The following is a 12,593-nucleotide window of genomic DNA, read 5'->3' on the forward strand; positions in this document are numbered from 1 at the left end:
CAAGAGTTCCCGAATCCCAAGCTCGTTTCGTAGCACCAAAACCATGATTTGCAATCACGCCAGAACCATAACCACACCATAGCATATAGTTTCAGATAGGTAGCTGTCATGATCTGGCTGTGCCAGGAATAGGGCTGCCAGCTCCAAGTTGGGAAATTCCTGAAGATCTAGGAGGTTAAACCTGGAGAAACCTGGAGAAAGTGGGGAGGGAAAGGACCTTGGCATAGCATAAGCCCATAAAGTCCACCCCCCAAAGTAGCCATTTTCTCCAGGTTAACTGATCTCTGTGCCCTGGAGACCAGTTGTAATTGAGGATCTTGCATCTTGGGGATCAACTCTGAAAATCTTTTTTGTCTCTTAGGTGCTACTGGACTCAGATCCTGCTGTATTGCAGCATGAAGCATAATAGCAATCAATGGGATTTTTTTTAACCCCTCAAAAAAACCTTCTGGTGGCATAGTGACAGGGAAAAAATGCAAGGGAAATGGTGCCCGAAAGAAGAAAGTGAATGGAGACCCCACATGGATGCTTTTATTGCCAATGCGTTGCCTCCGCATTTGCAACAGCAAGAAATGCAGAATGGAGATGCTTCTCCGCACGTTGTGAAAGTCATTCTTTTCTGCAGATTCAAGAATGTTTCAGCTTTGCAATATTTCTTGCTTCTCTTTGACCTGTTGTTCTCTGTTTAGTAAACTTACATCTCTTCATTTTTTAAAAAAAAGAACGGAGGAATACAATGTCATAGTGTGTACCAGTTGTTCGGGGATGCCTCACCGCAAAATCTATCCAGATTTCATTTTATTTTTTGGCTTCTGGAAGCAAAAAGCAGGGGATGGGAATAATTTTTGAAAGCGCTTCTTGGCACTGTCATATCTGAACAAAAGTTTGTTTTTAAAAACCGTTTGTCCACTGAAGATTAAAACTGTTTAGTTTTTCTTGCTTCCTTACAACCAAAATGTGCCAAAAAATCTTTCCTCTCTCCCTCATTGTGGTATTTTAAGCTGTATAAGCATAATATCCACCTCTTTCACTGTTCTATAATATTTGCAAGGGTGTTCCATTTTAGGGAGATGAAATGTTTAAAAATAATATTATGTGATTTGATTTGGGAAACTTCAACATAAAGATATTAACTGTGTATTTTAAAACCTTCCCAACAATAAATATACATTTATCTAGCACCGCCACATAAAATTTGCAGAGTAACTGGACTGTGTCTTGGGGAGGGGTAAGTATTTAAGAGCTAACCTGAGCATGCCCAGTCTTGAATATATTTTGTGTGAAAATATGCTTGAAAAGATTTTTAATGTTAATAAACATCCTCCCAAGCATATTTTTATTGGGAGAACAGGATAATAACCACTTTGAATAAATAAATATTAGTCATGCTCTGAATCCAAACAGAATAATTTCAGATTTATTTATTGACTTTCTTACTTCATTTATAATCTGCCTTTCATGCCGAGACTCAAGGTGGATTACAAAATTAAAAGCAATGCAATAAAACAGTATCATACAGTCCAATAAATAATGTAATAAAGACATTTTGCAGGCATTAAAACTTAAGACCCAGTTCCTTTTATAAAAATTCCTCCTGTACATTCCATTTTACACATTCTGCAAAACTATTAAAAAAGCAGGATCCTCCTCGATCTCATTGGCCATGCCGTTCTGTATTATTTGGGATATCTGAGAACTGTAAAAAAACTACTGATATGACCATCATTCTGGTTTGTCATTAATTATTTGGGGGTGGGGGCAGGCAGGGCAATGAGGGGAGTGATTCGTCCGATCTGTGCCTGAAAGGGGAGTGAACCAACCAGTGGTTTTTAGGAGTCTGAAACTGGTACTCGCTCTTGAATATCTAGTTGTTGGATTTTTTTTTTGATTAGCTAGTTTCCGTGTAACAGCTCAGTAGGTGGCTGTAGGCAAGTCACTGTATCTCAGCCCCAGCTCACTCCATCTGCAATACAGGGAGAACAACAGTGACCTGCCTTCAGAGCTGTTGTAAGGATTACTAACAAGATAGATAATGTGTGTAAAATCTTTTTGGACACTGAAAGCTCCATACAGATCATAGAATCTGAGAGTTGAAAGGTACCTCCAGGGACTTCTAGTCCAACCCCCTGCACAATTGCAGGAAATTCACAACTACCCCCCATACCCCCAGGGACCCCCTGCTCCATGCGCAGAAGATGGCAAAATACCTCCAGGATCCCAAGCCAGAGTGGCCTCGGAAGAATTGCTTTCTGACTCCAAAGTGGCGATTGGCATTAACCCGGGCATGTAAGAAGGGGCCACGAGAACTAAGCACTGATGTAACCCTTCCGGCCCTCCCTCTCATGATCTGCCTAGGTTCCCTGAATCAGCATTGCCGTCAGATGGCCATCTAGCCTCTGCTTAAAAACCTCCAAAAGAGGAGCGCCCACCACCTCCCGAGGAAGCCTGTTCCACTGATGGGCCGCTCTAACTGTCAAGAAGTTCTTCCTAATATTTAGTCGAAAACTCTTTTGATTTAATTTCAACCCGCTGGTTCTGGTCCAACATTCTGGGGCTACAGAAAACAACTCCGCACCATCCTCTATATGACAGCCCTTCAAGTACTTGAAGATGGTTATCATATCAACTCTCAGTCATCTCCTCTCCAGGCTAAACATACCAAGCACCTTCAACTTCATAGGACTATACCTCCAATATTAATATCAGTATTATTATTTTATTTTATCAAGAGATACAGCAAACATAGCAGATACTTCTGATCCCACATCTAGGAGAGAATGCCTCTTCTAAGATGGTGCCTGCAGTTTGCAGGGTTTTTAAAATATATATATATATGTTGTGTGTCAAAATTTTTTTTTTAAAAAAAAATCTTCTTAATATACCCAGGTAATTCAATAAAAACATTTAATTGATTAATGTAAACAATGGTATAATGAATTTTGCAACCCTTGAAAAGGTAGGGGTGTCACATGTGTGCATTTTTCTCCAGTAGCTCCAAACGGCACTCCATGACATTATATCCTAATATCTTTATTTTTAACAGTCAAGCGGGAATTCCCTTGCTCTTGGCCTCTTCCAGCTGGCACCGCTTGCAAATTGGAGCTCCAACATCAGTCTTGCCTGTAACATTTCCAACACTTTCGGGGACGGATTACACAAAATCAAAACAGTTCTTTCCGCAGTGGGGATTGCACAGCTGCTGATATGGCTAATATCTGCAAAGTCCTTGGCGAGAATTCATTCCATTCCATTCCATTCCATTCCATTCCAGGCCCACTTACACTTTTGTCGTATGCCATGGAGGTGCAAACTCTCACAGCCTGCTCTTGCGCCTGGTTGCTTGGAAAGTAGGGCCCACAGAATTCAAGGAGACTTACTTCCAAGTGTGCAAATTACTGTGTCCATGCAACATCACAGCTGAGCATCCAGATTAATAAACTATCTTCTTTGACTTGATCCTGCTTTATAAAATCTAAATGGTTCTATAATAACTATGTTTATATACCACTCTTCTTGACAGGTTAGTGTCCCACTCAGAGCAGTGAACTATGTGGTTTGTTATTATTATCCCCACAAAACAGCTGGGGAGCTGGGGCTGAGAGGCATGGCTTACCCAAGGCCATCTGCTGAGCTCATGGCAGTAGTAAGATTTGAACCAGCAGAATGCTGATTCACAGCCCAACCACTTATCCACTAAGCTACAGCAGCTCTCTGTGAACTTAAACACTGAGGGTGGAAATACACATTACCAAGTACCTAGGGATACGCAAGTGAATCTCATTTCACACGTGTCCCCTCCAACTTCCCCAGTACTTGCTCACATAGTCACACTTCGATTTGCTCTACATGAGTACATTTACAAGTTCGATATCAGCTCCTCCTCAGCTCCTAAAAGTATTGTAATTTCCCCCACCTCTCACATCGATTCCTTGAAATGCAGATCTTGAGACTTTCTCACACCTTAAAGAAATGCAAATTGGCAATTCAAAGGAGCCTACAGGACTTGTTCTCACAGTGAAAACAGAGCTGAATTAGCACTTTGCCCTCTGGACTCACTTGCAGACCCAATCACACAAAGAGAGCTCCCATGAAAGTGGCATGCATGTGCGCCAAGCAAGAACAGCCTGCACATAAATTGAGGACTACACTTGAGCATCTCCAAGAAATGTGTATTTCCACTCTATGCTACTGCAACTCTCTTTAGAGGACTGCAGATTTTTTAACATCATCATGTTATTTCCTTCATTTTCCTTCCCTCCTTCTCTCTGCTTCCCCATTTATTGTCTGGATTTTAGGGCTACCACTGCTGCTGCCAAACAAGCCCAGCTACTGAGGTAGGGTGCTAATGGGTCAGTGCAGGCAGGAATACAACTCTTTTCCCCTTCACCACCTTGGATTTTTTTCCTGGCCATCCAGGCTGACCTGTTGGCTTACTCCTTGGCAAGTCCATGCTGAACTGACAAGGAAAATAACATTACTGTTCCCCCACACCTTTAAAAGAATATATCCAAGTAAGCGCAAAAATATATGAGGGACAGTGCATTAAGAACAATTGTGTGTGTATGTAGCAAGATCGTACTGGACAGCCTGAAGGGGTGGCTGGCTATTAAAGATGGGTCTGTGCACCCCTCGATGGGGGTGTTTTGGCAGAGCTTTAACCAGTTGAGCACATGGAGCTGTCTTATATTGAATCAAACCATTGGTCCATTCAGGTCAGCATTGTCTACTCAGGGCCAAGCTACAAGTGACGCCTGACACAGGTTGGACACTAGTCAGCTCCCCTCAAGTTTTGATGGGAAATGTAGGCGTCCTGGTCTTGCAGCTTGGCTCTCCGGCTGCTTTCCAATGGACTTTTCAACTGTCACTTGTCCAACATTCCACCAAGCTGCCTACATTTCCCATCAAAACTTGAGGGAAGCTGACAAGTGTCCAACCTGTGTCATCCGTCACTTGTAGCTTGGCCCTCAGACTGACAGCTGCTCTCCAGGGTCCTAGGTGGAGATCTTTCATATCACCTCCTACCTGTTTTTTTTTTCCAACTAGAGAGGTCGGGAAGTGAACCTGGGACCTTCTGCATGCCACGCAGATGCTGTGCCATTGAGCCACGGCCCCTCCCTAGTCTCCCTTGCTAGATGGAGGTTGCTATATTTCTAGGCTTCATTTCATGGAAGAATCAATGTCCTCACCAGCTAATATATTAGATCTGAACGTGCCTGATCATGTCCTGTCTGTATTTCATCTGCAAAGTCCCCTGTGGATGAGGAACATGGGTGTCCCTTTAGATTAGGGTGCTTTTGACCCAAGAATCTGTAAGAGAGGGCAAAAGTAAAAATTCTTGGCTAAACATCACTCTAAGAAAACAGAGGGCTTTTAGATAAATATGAAGATCTTAAAGGAGGGCTAGGAAAATATGGAAGAAGATGATCCTTCAAAATAGTAAAGAGACCAGTAGCACCTTTAAGACTAACCAACTTTACTGTAGCATAAGCTTTTGAGAACCACAATTCTCTTCATCAGATGCATCTGATGAAGAGAACTGTGGTTCTCGAAAGCTTATGCTACAGTAAAGTTGGTTAGTCTTAATCTGACGAAGAGAGCCGTGGTTCTCGAAAGCTTATGCTACAGTAAAGTTGGTTAGTCTTAAAGGCACTACTGGACTCTTTACTGTTTTGCTACTACATACTAACATGGCTAACTCCTCTGGATCAATGATCCTTCAGATAATGTGGTCCCAAACTATTTAACTGACATCTTCTTGGGCATGTTGGGACTGGGGTTCTGTTGTCTACCTCAGAAGAACCAGACCTCAGAAAGAAAGATATAAATATTTGCAGGGCTTCCAAACAAAAAACAATATACCTCCTCACCAGCTATTTATGTCAACTTTCAGCCTGACAAGAATATGATGTCATGGAATGTTCACAAACATTCTTGTTTCTCAAAGAGTAACCGGAAATATGAGAAGGGGGAGTGTTACTGAGATTTCATGTAGTTACAAAGTGATTTAATTTGTAGGATCAGACTTTGGAATCATGAGCCGTGAGCTCAGAAGGAAATGGTTATAGAGTTTGTTTCTCTCTTTGGGGATAACATGCAGCCAGATTTAGACTGCAATTTCATATGCTCCTTTTTGTGTGCATTTAGATTTGGGGAGCGGGGAAACCCCATGGAATTCATTGTTTGATTCATTCTTGATGGTTTGGAGAAGGACCTCCATTCACATTCCCTTTGAAGCTCAGCTTGCCTTAAAACCCAGTTCTCTGTGGAAAGTAGGGTCACCATTAAATTTAAGCACCAAAGAATCCTTCTTCATCTTATTTATGAGTTGGAGGGCAGGAGGGGTCTCCATAATGGAAGTAAGGTAAAAATATTTCCTCCCATTATAAAACAATATGGGGGAGGGATTGTTCTTTTCTTTCTGAAGCTTAAAGATTGCACTTCACAAAAGCATGCAAGATTACACTTTTACCTTCCCCAAAAGCAACATACATTGCAATTGATGATGGAATTCATGTTGGCGGGAACAGTGAAGGTTTTGACATTGATTGGTAGGGATGCTGTGATGTCACAGAGGGACACAGTAAACAGAAGGCTCTTTATTTTCTATTGGCTGAGCTGATCCAAAGGAGTGGCAGGGCAGGCAGAAGAAAAAAGAGGGGTACAGGAAGTGAGGAACAGAGGAGGCCTGGAACAGAAAATAAGGAGATTTACAGTGCAATCATCCTTGGAGAAGTAATACCCTTTATTGAAGTCAATGGGCTAACAAGGCGTAACTCAGCTTAGGACTGGAGAACGGCATTGTTCCCAGCCCCCTTCATCTCCACTTTATTCATGTATCAGAGAAAGAGTTGGTGTTTTGAGTGCTGATCATTTTATTCCCACCTCTAAAACCAAATTGAATTTTGATTCATTTGCAGTCATTCTTTACACCTTGCCAATAAAGATGTAGCAGAAGATATACTTTCCAAATGACGCCTTTGGCCGCCTGAAAAATAAGAAATATCTGTAATGCTTCTGGGACAAAACCAGTGGATTAATATCCTCTTTTCCTCTGAAAATGTGGGGTCTTTGTTGATTTTTTTCCCCATTGGTTCAGATTCTGGGTGGTTTAAGAACTGAAGATTTTTTTTAAAAAAGTTTAATAATCCTGTGATTAAAAACTACATTCTTATGCACAAATTCCACCCCCACTTGTGATTAGAGCTCCAAATGAGCCAGAACATTGCTCTCCAAAATTGTAAAGATCCATTTCCGACTTGAGACGAGAGACACTTTAGATTTAAGTCACTTAAAAATGGTCGCATGGGTGAGCTCACTCAATTACTTTTTAGAAACTTCCCAGTTCACTCTATTTAACTTTATGCTTTAGGGAAATGGAACTCTTGTCCTGCTTCCTCCCACAATAAAAGAATGAAACTGATGCAGAATGGCAGCCTTAAAAAAAACACGAGGCTGGGCTAAGGTGAAACAAAGTGAACTACGCTCAGCAAAAGGAATGCCTTAACAGAAACATTTGTGAACGTGGATGGCTGCACAACCACAGGAAATAAAATATCTAAAACTGGCACATTTCATGCTCATCCAAACTTACAGAGTAGCTCCACTTTCATAATCACTATTGCTTTTACCATGTTTTATTATTTATTTATTTGTTTGTTTGTTTGTTTATTTATTTATTTATTTATTTATTTATTGCATTTCAATTGGCAGATATAAATATTAAAATACAGCACTTTAGGCGCAGGGCTTGGCTCTTACATCATGCCCTGCGCCACACTTGAGCTCCCGCATGGGTGGTGGATGGTCTTCAGTGGTATGGCCAGCGAGAGGACAGCCTAGCCCCCACCAAATGCCTGGCGGAACATCTCCGTCTTGCAGGCCCGGTGGAAAGATAACAAATCCATCCGGGCCCTAGTTTCCTCCAACAGAAAGTTCCACCAGATCGGAGCCTGTTAAACTGGCAATAAAAATATAGTATTAAGTACCGATTTTTTAAAAAAAATTTACTTTATACCCCTCCTTTTCTCTCCTATGAGATCCAAAGCAGCTTATATCATTCTCCTCTACTCCATTCTATCTTCACAACAACCCTGTAAGGTAGTTTAGGCTGAAAGAGGGTGAATTCCCCCAAGGTTATCCACCAAAATTCCATGGCAAAGTGGGGATTCAAACCTGGATCTCCCAGATCTGAGTCTGACACTCTAACCAGTACACCACACTGACTCTTTTGTATGGCTAGGAATTATTTAGAAAAGTTCTCTGTTTCAGTGGGGTCTCTATTACTAGCAGAGGAAAACTTTTGAACAAAACTGTGTTGCAATACATTAAAATCAACTGCGTGTTCCTCTTACATGTTTCCGGCGCTAATCAGTTTAGAGACATAGGATGTCCAAACTATGTGTATGTGCTGTCAAATTGCCTCTGACCTATGTTGACCGTACGAACGAAAGACTTTCAAAATGTCCTCTCATTAACAGACTTGCTCAGATCCTGCAAACTGGAGGACGTGGCTTCTTTGATTGAGTCAAGCCATCTCGTTTTAGGTCTTCCTCTTTTCCTAATGCCTTCCACTTTTCCTAGCATTATTGACTTCTCCAGAGAATCTTGTCTTCTCATCATGTGACCAAAGTTCGATAACCTCAGTTTTGTTATTTTAGCTTCTAGGGAGAATTCAGGCTATAATAATTTTATTGTTACAGTCATTAACCAGCTCAAACAAAGACGTATTGTAAAAGCAATCCAAAAATCCCATTAAAATTGGTTAATAAAAGTAAAGCATAAAAATGGATATTACACCATAAAAATATAATTATCTACGAGGACAATTAATACTTATTCAAACTGCTAAATTCAGATTTTCAGAGCTTACAGACCTGGGCACAAAATCTAGCCACCTGCCGGGTTGTCTGATGGTTTCTGTCTTACAGGAGATAATCAAGCTTAGTTTTATTTGATCTGCCCAGAAACTTTTCTATCAATGGACTAATAGTTTCCAATCTGATCTTCCTGTGTTTTGGACAGTTAAAAAAGATATGTTTGCACACAGGGCTTTTTTTCTGGGAAAAGAGGTGGTGGAACTCAGTGGGTTGCCCTTGGAGAAAATGGTCACATGGCTGGTGGCCCCACCCCATGCGGCGCGGAGGGCAATCTCAACTCCCCTCTGTCTGGAGATCAGGGGGCGGGGCCACCAGCCATGTGACCATTTTCAAGAGGTTCCGGAACTCCGTTCCACCGCGTTCCAGCTGGAAAAAAGCCCTGTTTGTACATGATGCAAATTATACATGACTGGATCTCCGATGTACAACTGAACTTCTAGAAGCAGCTGGGAGGGGACAATATGGAATGGAGCCTTGACATTATGGAAAGGGGAGGGTACTTCTCTAGTTGTTACCTTGATCAGAAGTGCCACCACCACCCCGAGCCACTATTAGCACTAGCAAGAGGGAAATAGCTTGTATTGTGCCTGCCAATCCCTTTTCCTGCTTCGTCTGAAAGCAGCCTGCAGGGAGGGGGCAGCTCTGATCTGAGAAATAGCCAGACCATTGCAATCCATACCCAATTCCCTTCCACACAGCCAACTTTTGGGGAACTTGGGTAACAGTCCTAAAAAGGACTATGTAGAGGTAAGTCCCATGTTATTCAATGGGGTTTACTGCCAAGGAAGTGTCCCTAGGATTGCAACTTTGGATTGCAGGAAAGTGTCCTAGAATTGCAAGCCTCTAGTGTGCCAGACTATCTCCCCTTCTGGAGCTTTTCCCCTGCCGCCCTTGCTGCTTATAACTTTGAATTAACTGAGCCTCAGCAAGGCAAAGGCTCTGGAAGGAGAAACACCAGCGGCGGCGGAGGGCTGTGAGAGTATTCGTCCCCTCCGGAGTGATCTCTGCAGGCTCTGTCACTTAAAACTATGCTTCCCAGCTAACATTGTGTCTCCCGACACGTGAAGAACACGTGTCAAAAGTATAGTGTAGAGAAACTCATTGAGAAGGCTGTAGGAAATAACCATTGGTTTTCCCTTCTTTTGTTTTTCTTAAAAAGCCTTATTAGGAAATATAGCCGGTCCTGTGCAATGAGAGTGACTGGCTGTGGCCCAGGGTTACTTCCTTATGACAAGTTCAGTGGACTGGCTTTAGTCATGTTACAATGAAGTAGGGGTGGGTGTGAGATTGAGTGAGGAAAGGAAATGCAGACTAACCCCATTTTGACTTATCACATTGCATAGCCTTTCCAATCTACAGAATTGTGTGTGCAGGTCGGAGAAGGACGTTTGAGCTGAAAAGTAGGATACAAATATTTTAAAGAACAGTAATAATGGGTAGCACCTAAAGCACTATATAAATGTGAAATATTATAATTCTCCTTGATACAACTTTGCCTTGAATGCCTTTTCCCATGAAATCTCTCATTATCGAGGATGTTGCATCTCGGCGAAGCTGGCCATCGCTGGCTGGGGTGCAGGGAGGGCAGCATTTAAAAGCAACTCTTCTCTGGCTAGCCCTGTCGGAGCAAGGCAGCCTTCCCTGAGGTATCCCCCTAGCAAAATATGATTGATTGCATCTTCTTTAAAGTCACGTCTAAGAGAGTTTGGCCTCAGGGCTTTCCTGGGGTTTTGCCCTTTCCTTGCTGGTTGGCCTGTGCCTCTCCGCACAGATTGCTCCCCAGTAGGGGGAAAAATGATTTGTTTTCAACTAAAGAGAGGCTTTGACCTGGGCTGATTAAAAGGAGGGGGGCTTGGGTTCAGGAAGGAAAAGCTGACCCAGCCCCCACTCTGAAGGCTCCGTATAGATAATCTCCCTGGGGTGACAGAAAGCATTGACTGACAAGTGAAACCATTGAGGCAGGGAGTAATATGAACAGAGTGTCTTTGCTGGTCGTGGTTCTCTTGTGTCGTCCCCGCATTCATTCTTGACATTTTGCTTCCGAGACAGTTGAGCAGGGCGCCCATTGTCTTTTTCCCCTCCTTAATGTGATATAAGTTGGTTGCTAGACATGGAAATGGGTCTGAGAAGAGGGCAAGGATTGGTGTAATGGTTCTAATACTACAAAGACACTGATGGCAGCCTGGAGCAGAAGAGAACAGAAATAAAGGGATGGAGAGAAAGAAAGATTGTAGAGCTAGTTCTTTTTAATGCCCTGACTTGGATAACTCAGGTGAGCTTGATCTCATCAACTCTCAGAAACTAAACAAGAGTCAGCCTTCATTATTAATTGGATGGGAGACCTCCAACAAAGACCAGGGCTGCAGAGGCAGGCAACAGCAAACCACCTCTGTTAGTCTTTTGCCATGAAAGCCCTGCCAGGGGTCACCAGAAGTCAGCTATGACTTGAGGGCACTCTCCACCATCATTCTCTTTAATATAACCATTGTAAAGCAATTTGCTTTTCTGCTTCTTTGGATCCCACTAAATGGGATAAAAGAAGGAAGCAAGGAAGATTTAATGAATAGTATTACTGTTCTGCCGTTCCTAGATAGAATGAGGATTTGGAGACTTCTCTGTCCTGAGCAACAGGTGAGAAAAAAGTGGCTAGTAAGGATAGAAGAAGGCTTGTATTACCACATTATACAGTACACTTTTCGTTCTGAAAAACCACTTAAACACCCATTCTGCAGACATTGCCATGGTAACATCCCAGGATGAAGGAGAGATGAGTCAAGAGCCAGCAATGTCACTTCAGCTTCCTGACTCAACTTATTTAAGAAAGCAATCCTAAACAGGTCTACTCAATGGGGCTTACTCCCAGGAAAGTGTTCTTAGTGTTGCACTTTTTGTCTCTTTGACTCATGACTAAGCAAGTCAATGAAAATTCCAAGATTGCCGTTGCAGTACTGTGGAAATAGGATCCACATTTCCTTTCCCAACTCTTTAGATCTGAAGTCATACCACACTGGGATGACACCCTGGAGTATCTCTGCCAGCTCCCCCTAAAGATCTCCTGACCTGCTCCTTCCTCGTAACTTCCCAGCCCCTATGTGTGTGTTATGTGCCGTCAAGTCGCCTCTGACCTATGGCGACCCTCTGAATGAAAGACCTCCAAAACGTCCTGTCATTAACAGACTTGCTCAGAACCTGCAAACGGGAGGACGTGGCTTCTTTGATTGAGTCAAGCCATCTCGTTTTAGGTCTTCCTCTTTTCCTACTGCTTTCCACGTTTCCTAGCATTATTATTGACTTTTCCAGAGAACCTTGTCTTGATGTGACCAAAATACGATAGCCTCAGTTTTGTCATTTTAGCTTCTAGGGAGAATTCAGGCTTGATTTGATCTAGAACCCACGTATTTGTCTTTTTGGCCATCCATGATATTTGCAAAACTCTCCTCCAGCGCCACATTTCAAATGAATCCATTTTCTTCCTGTCAGCTTTCTTCACTGTCCAACTTTCACATCTGTACATAGCAATAGGGAATGCCATAGTTTGGATTGCCTTGATCTTGGTTCCTAGAGGGGCATCTTGATCTTTAAGGCTCTTTTCTAGCTCCCTCATAATCCACTTAGTTTTGTTTGATTCATATTACATATATTTAATAACAACCTACATAATGAATCCAAGAGGTTTGAATGGCTTATATAAAAGACATTCCTCAAGAAAAAAAAAGA

The sequence above is a fragment of the Eublepharis macularius genome, chromosome 17, assembly GCF_028583425.1.
Source record: "Eublepharis macularius isolate TG4126 chromosome 17, MPM_Emac_v1.0, whole genome shotgun sequence".
Lineage (NCBI taxonomy): Eukaryota > Metazoa > Chordata > Lepidosauria > Squamata > Eublepharidae > Eublepharis > Eublepharis macularius.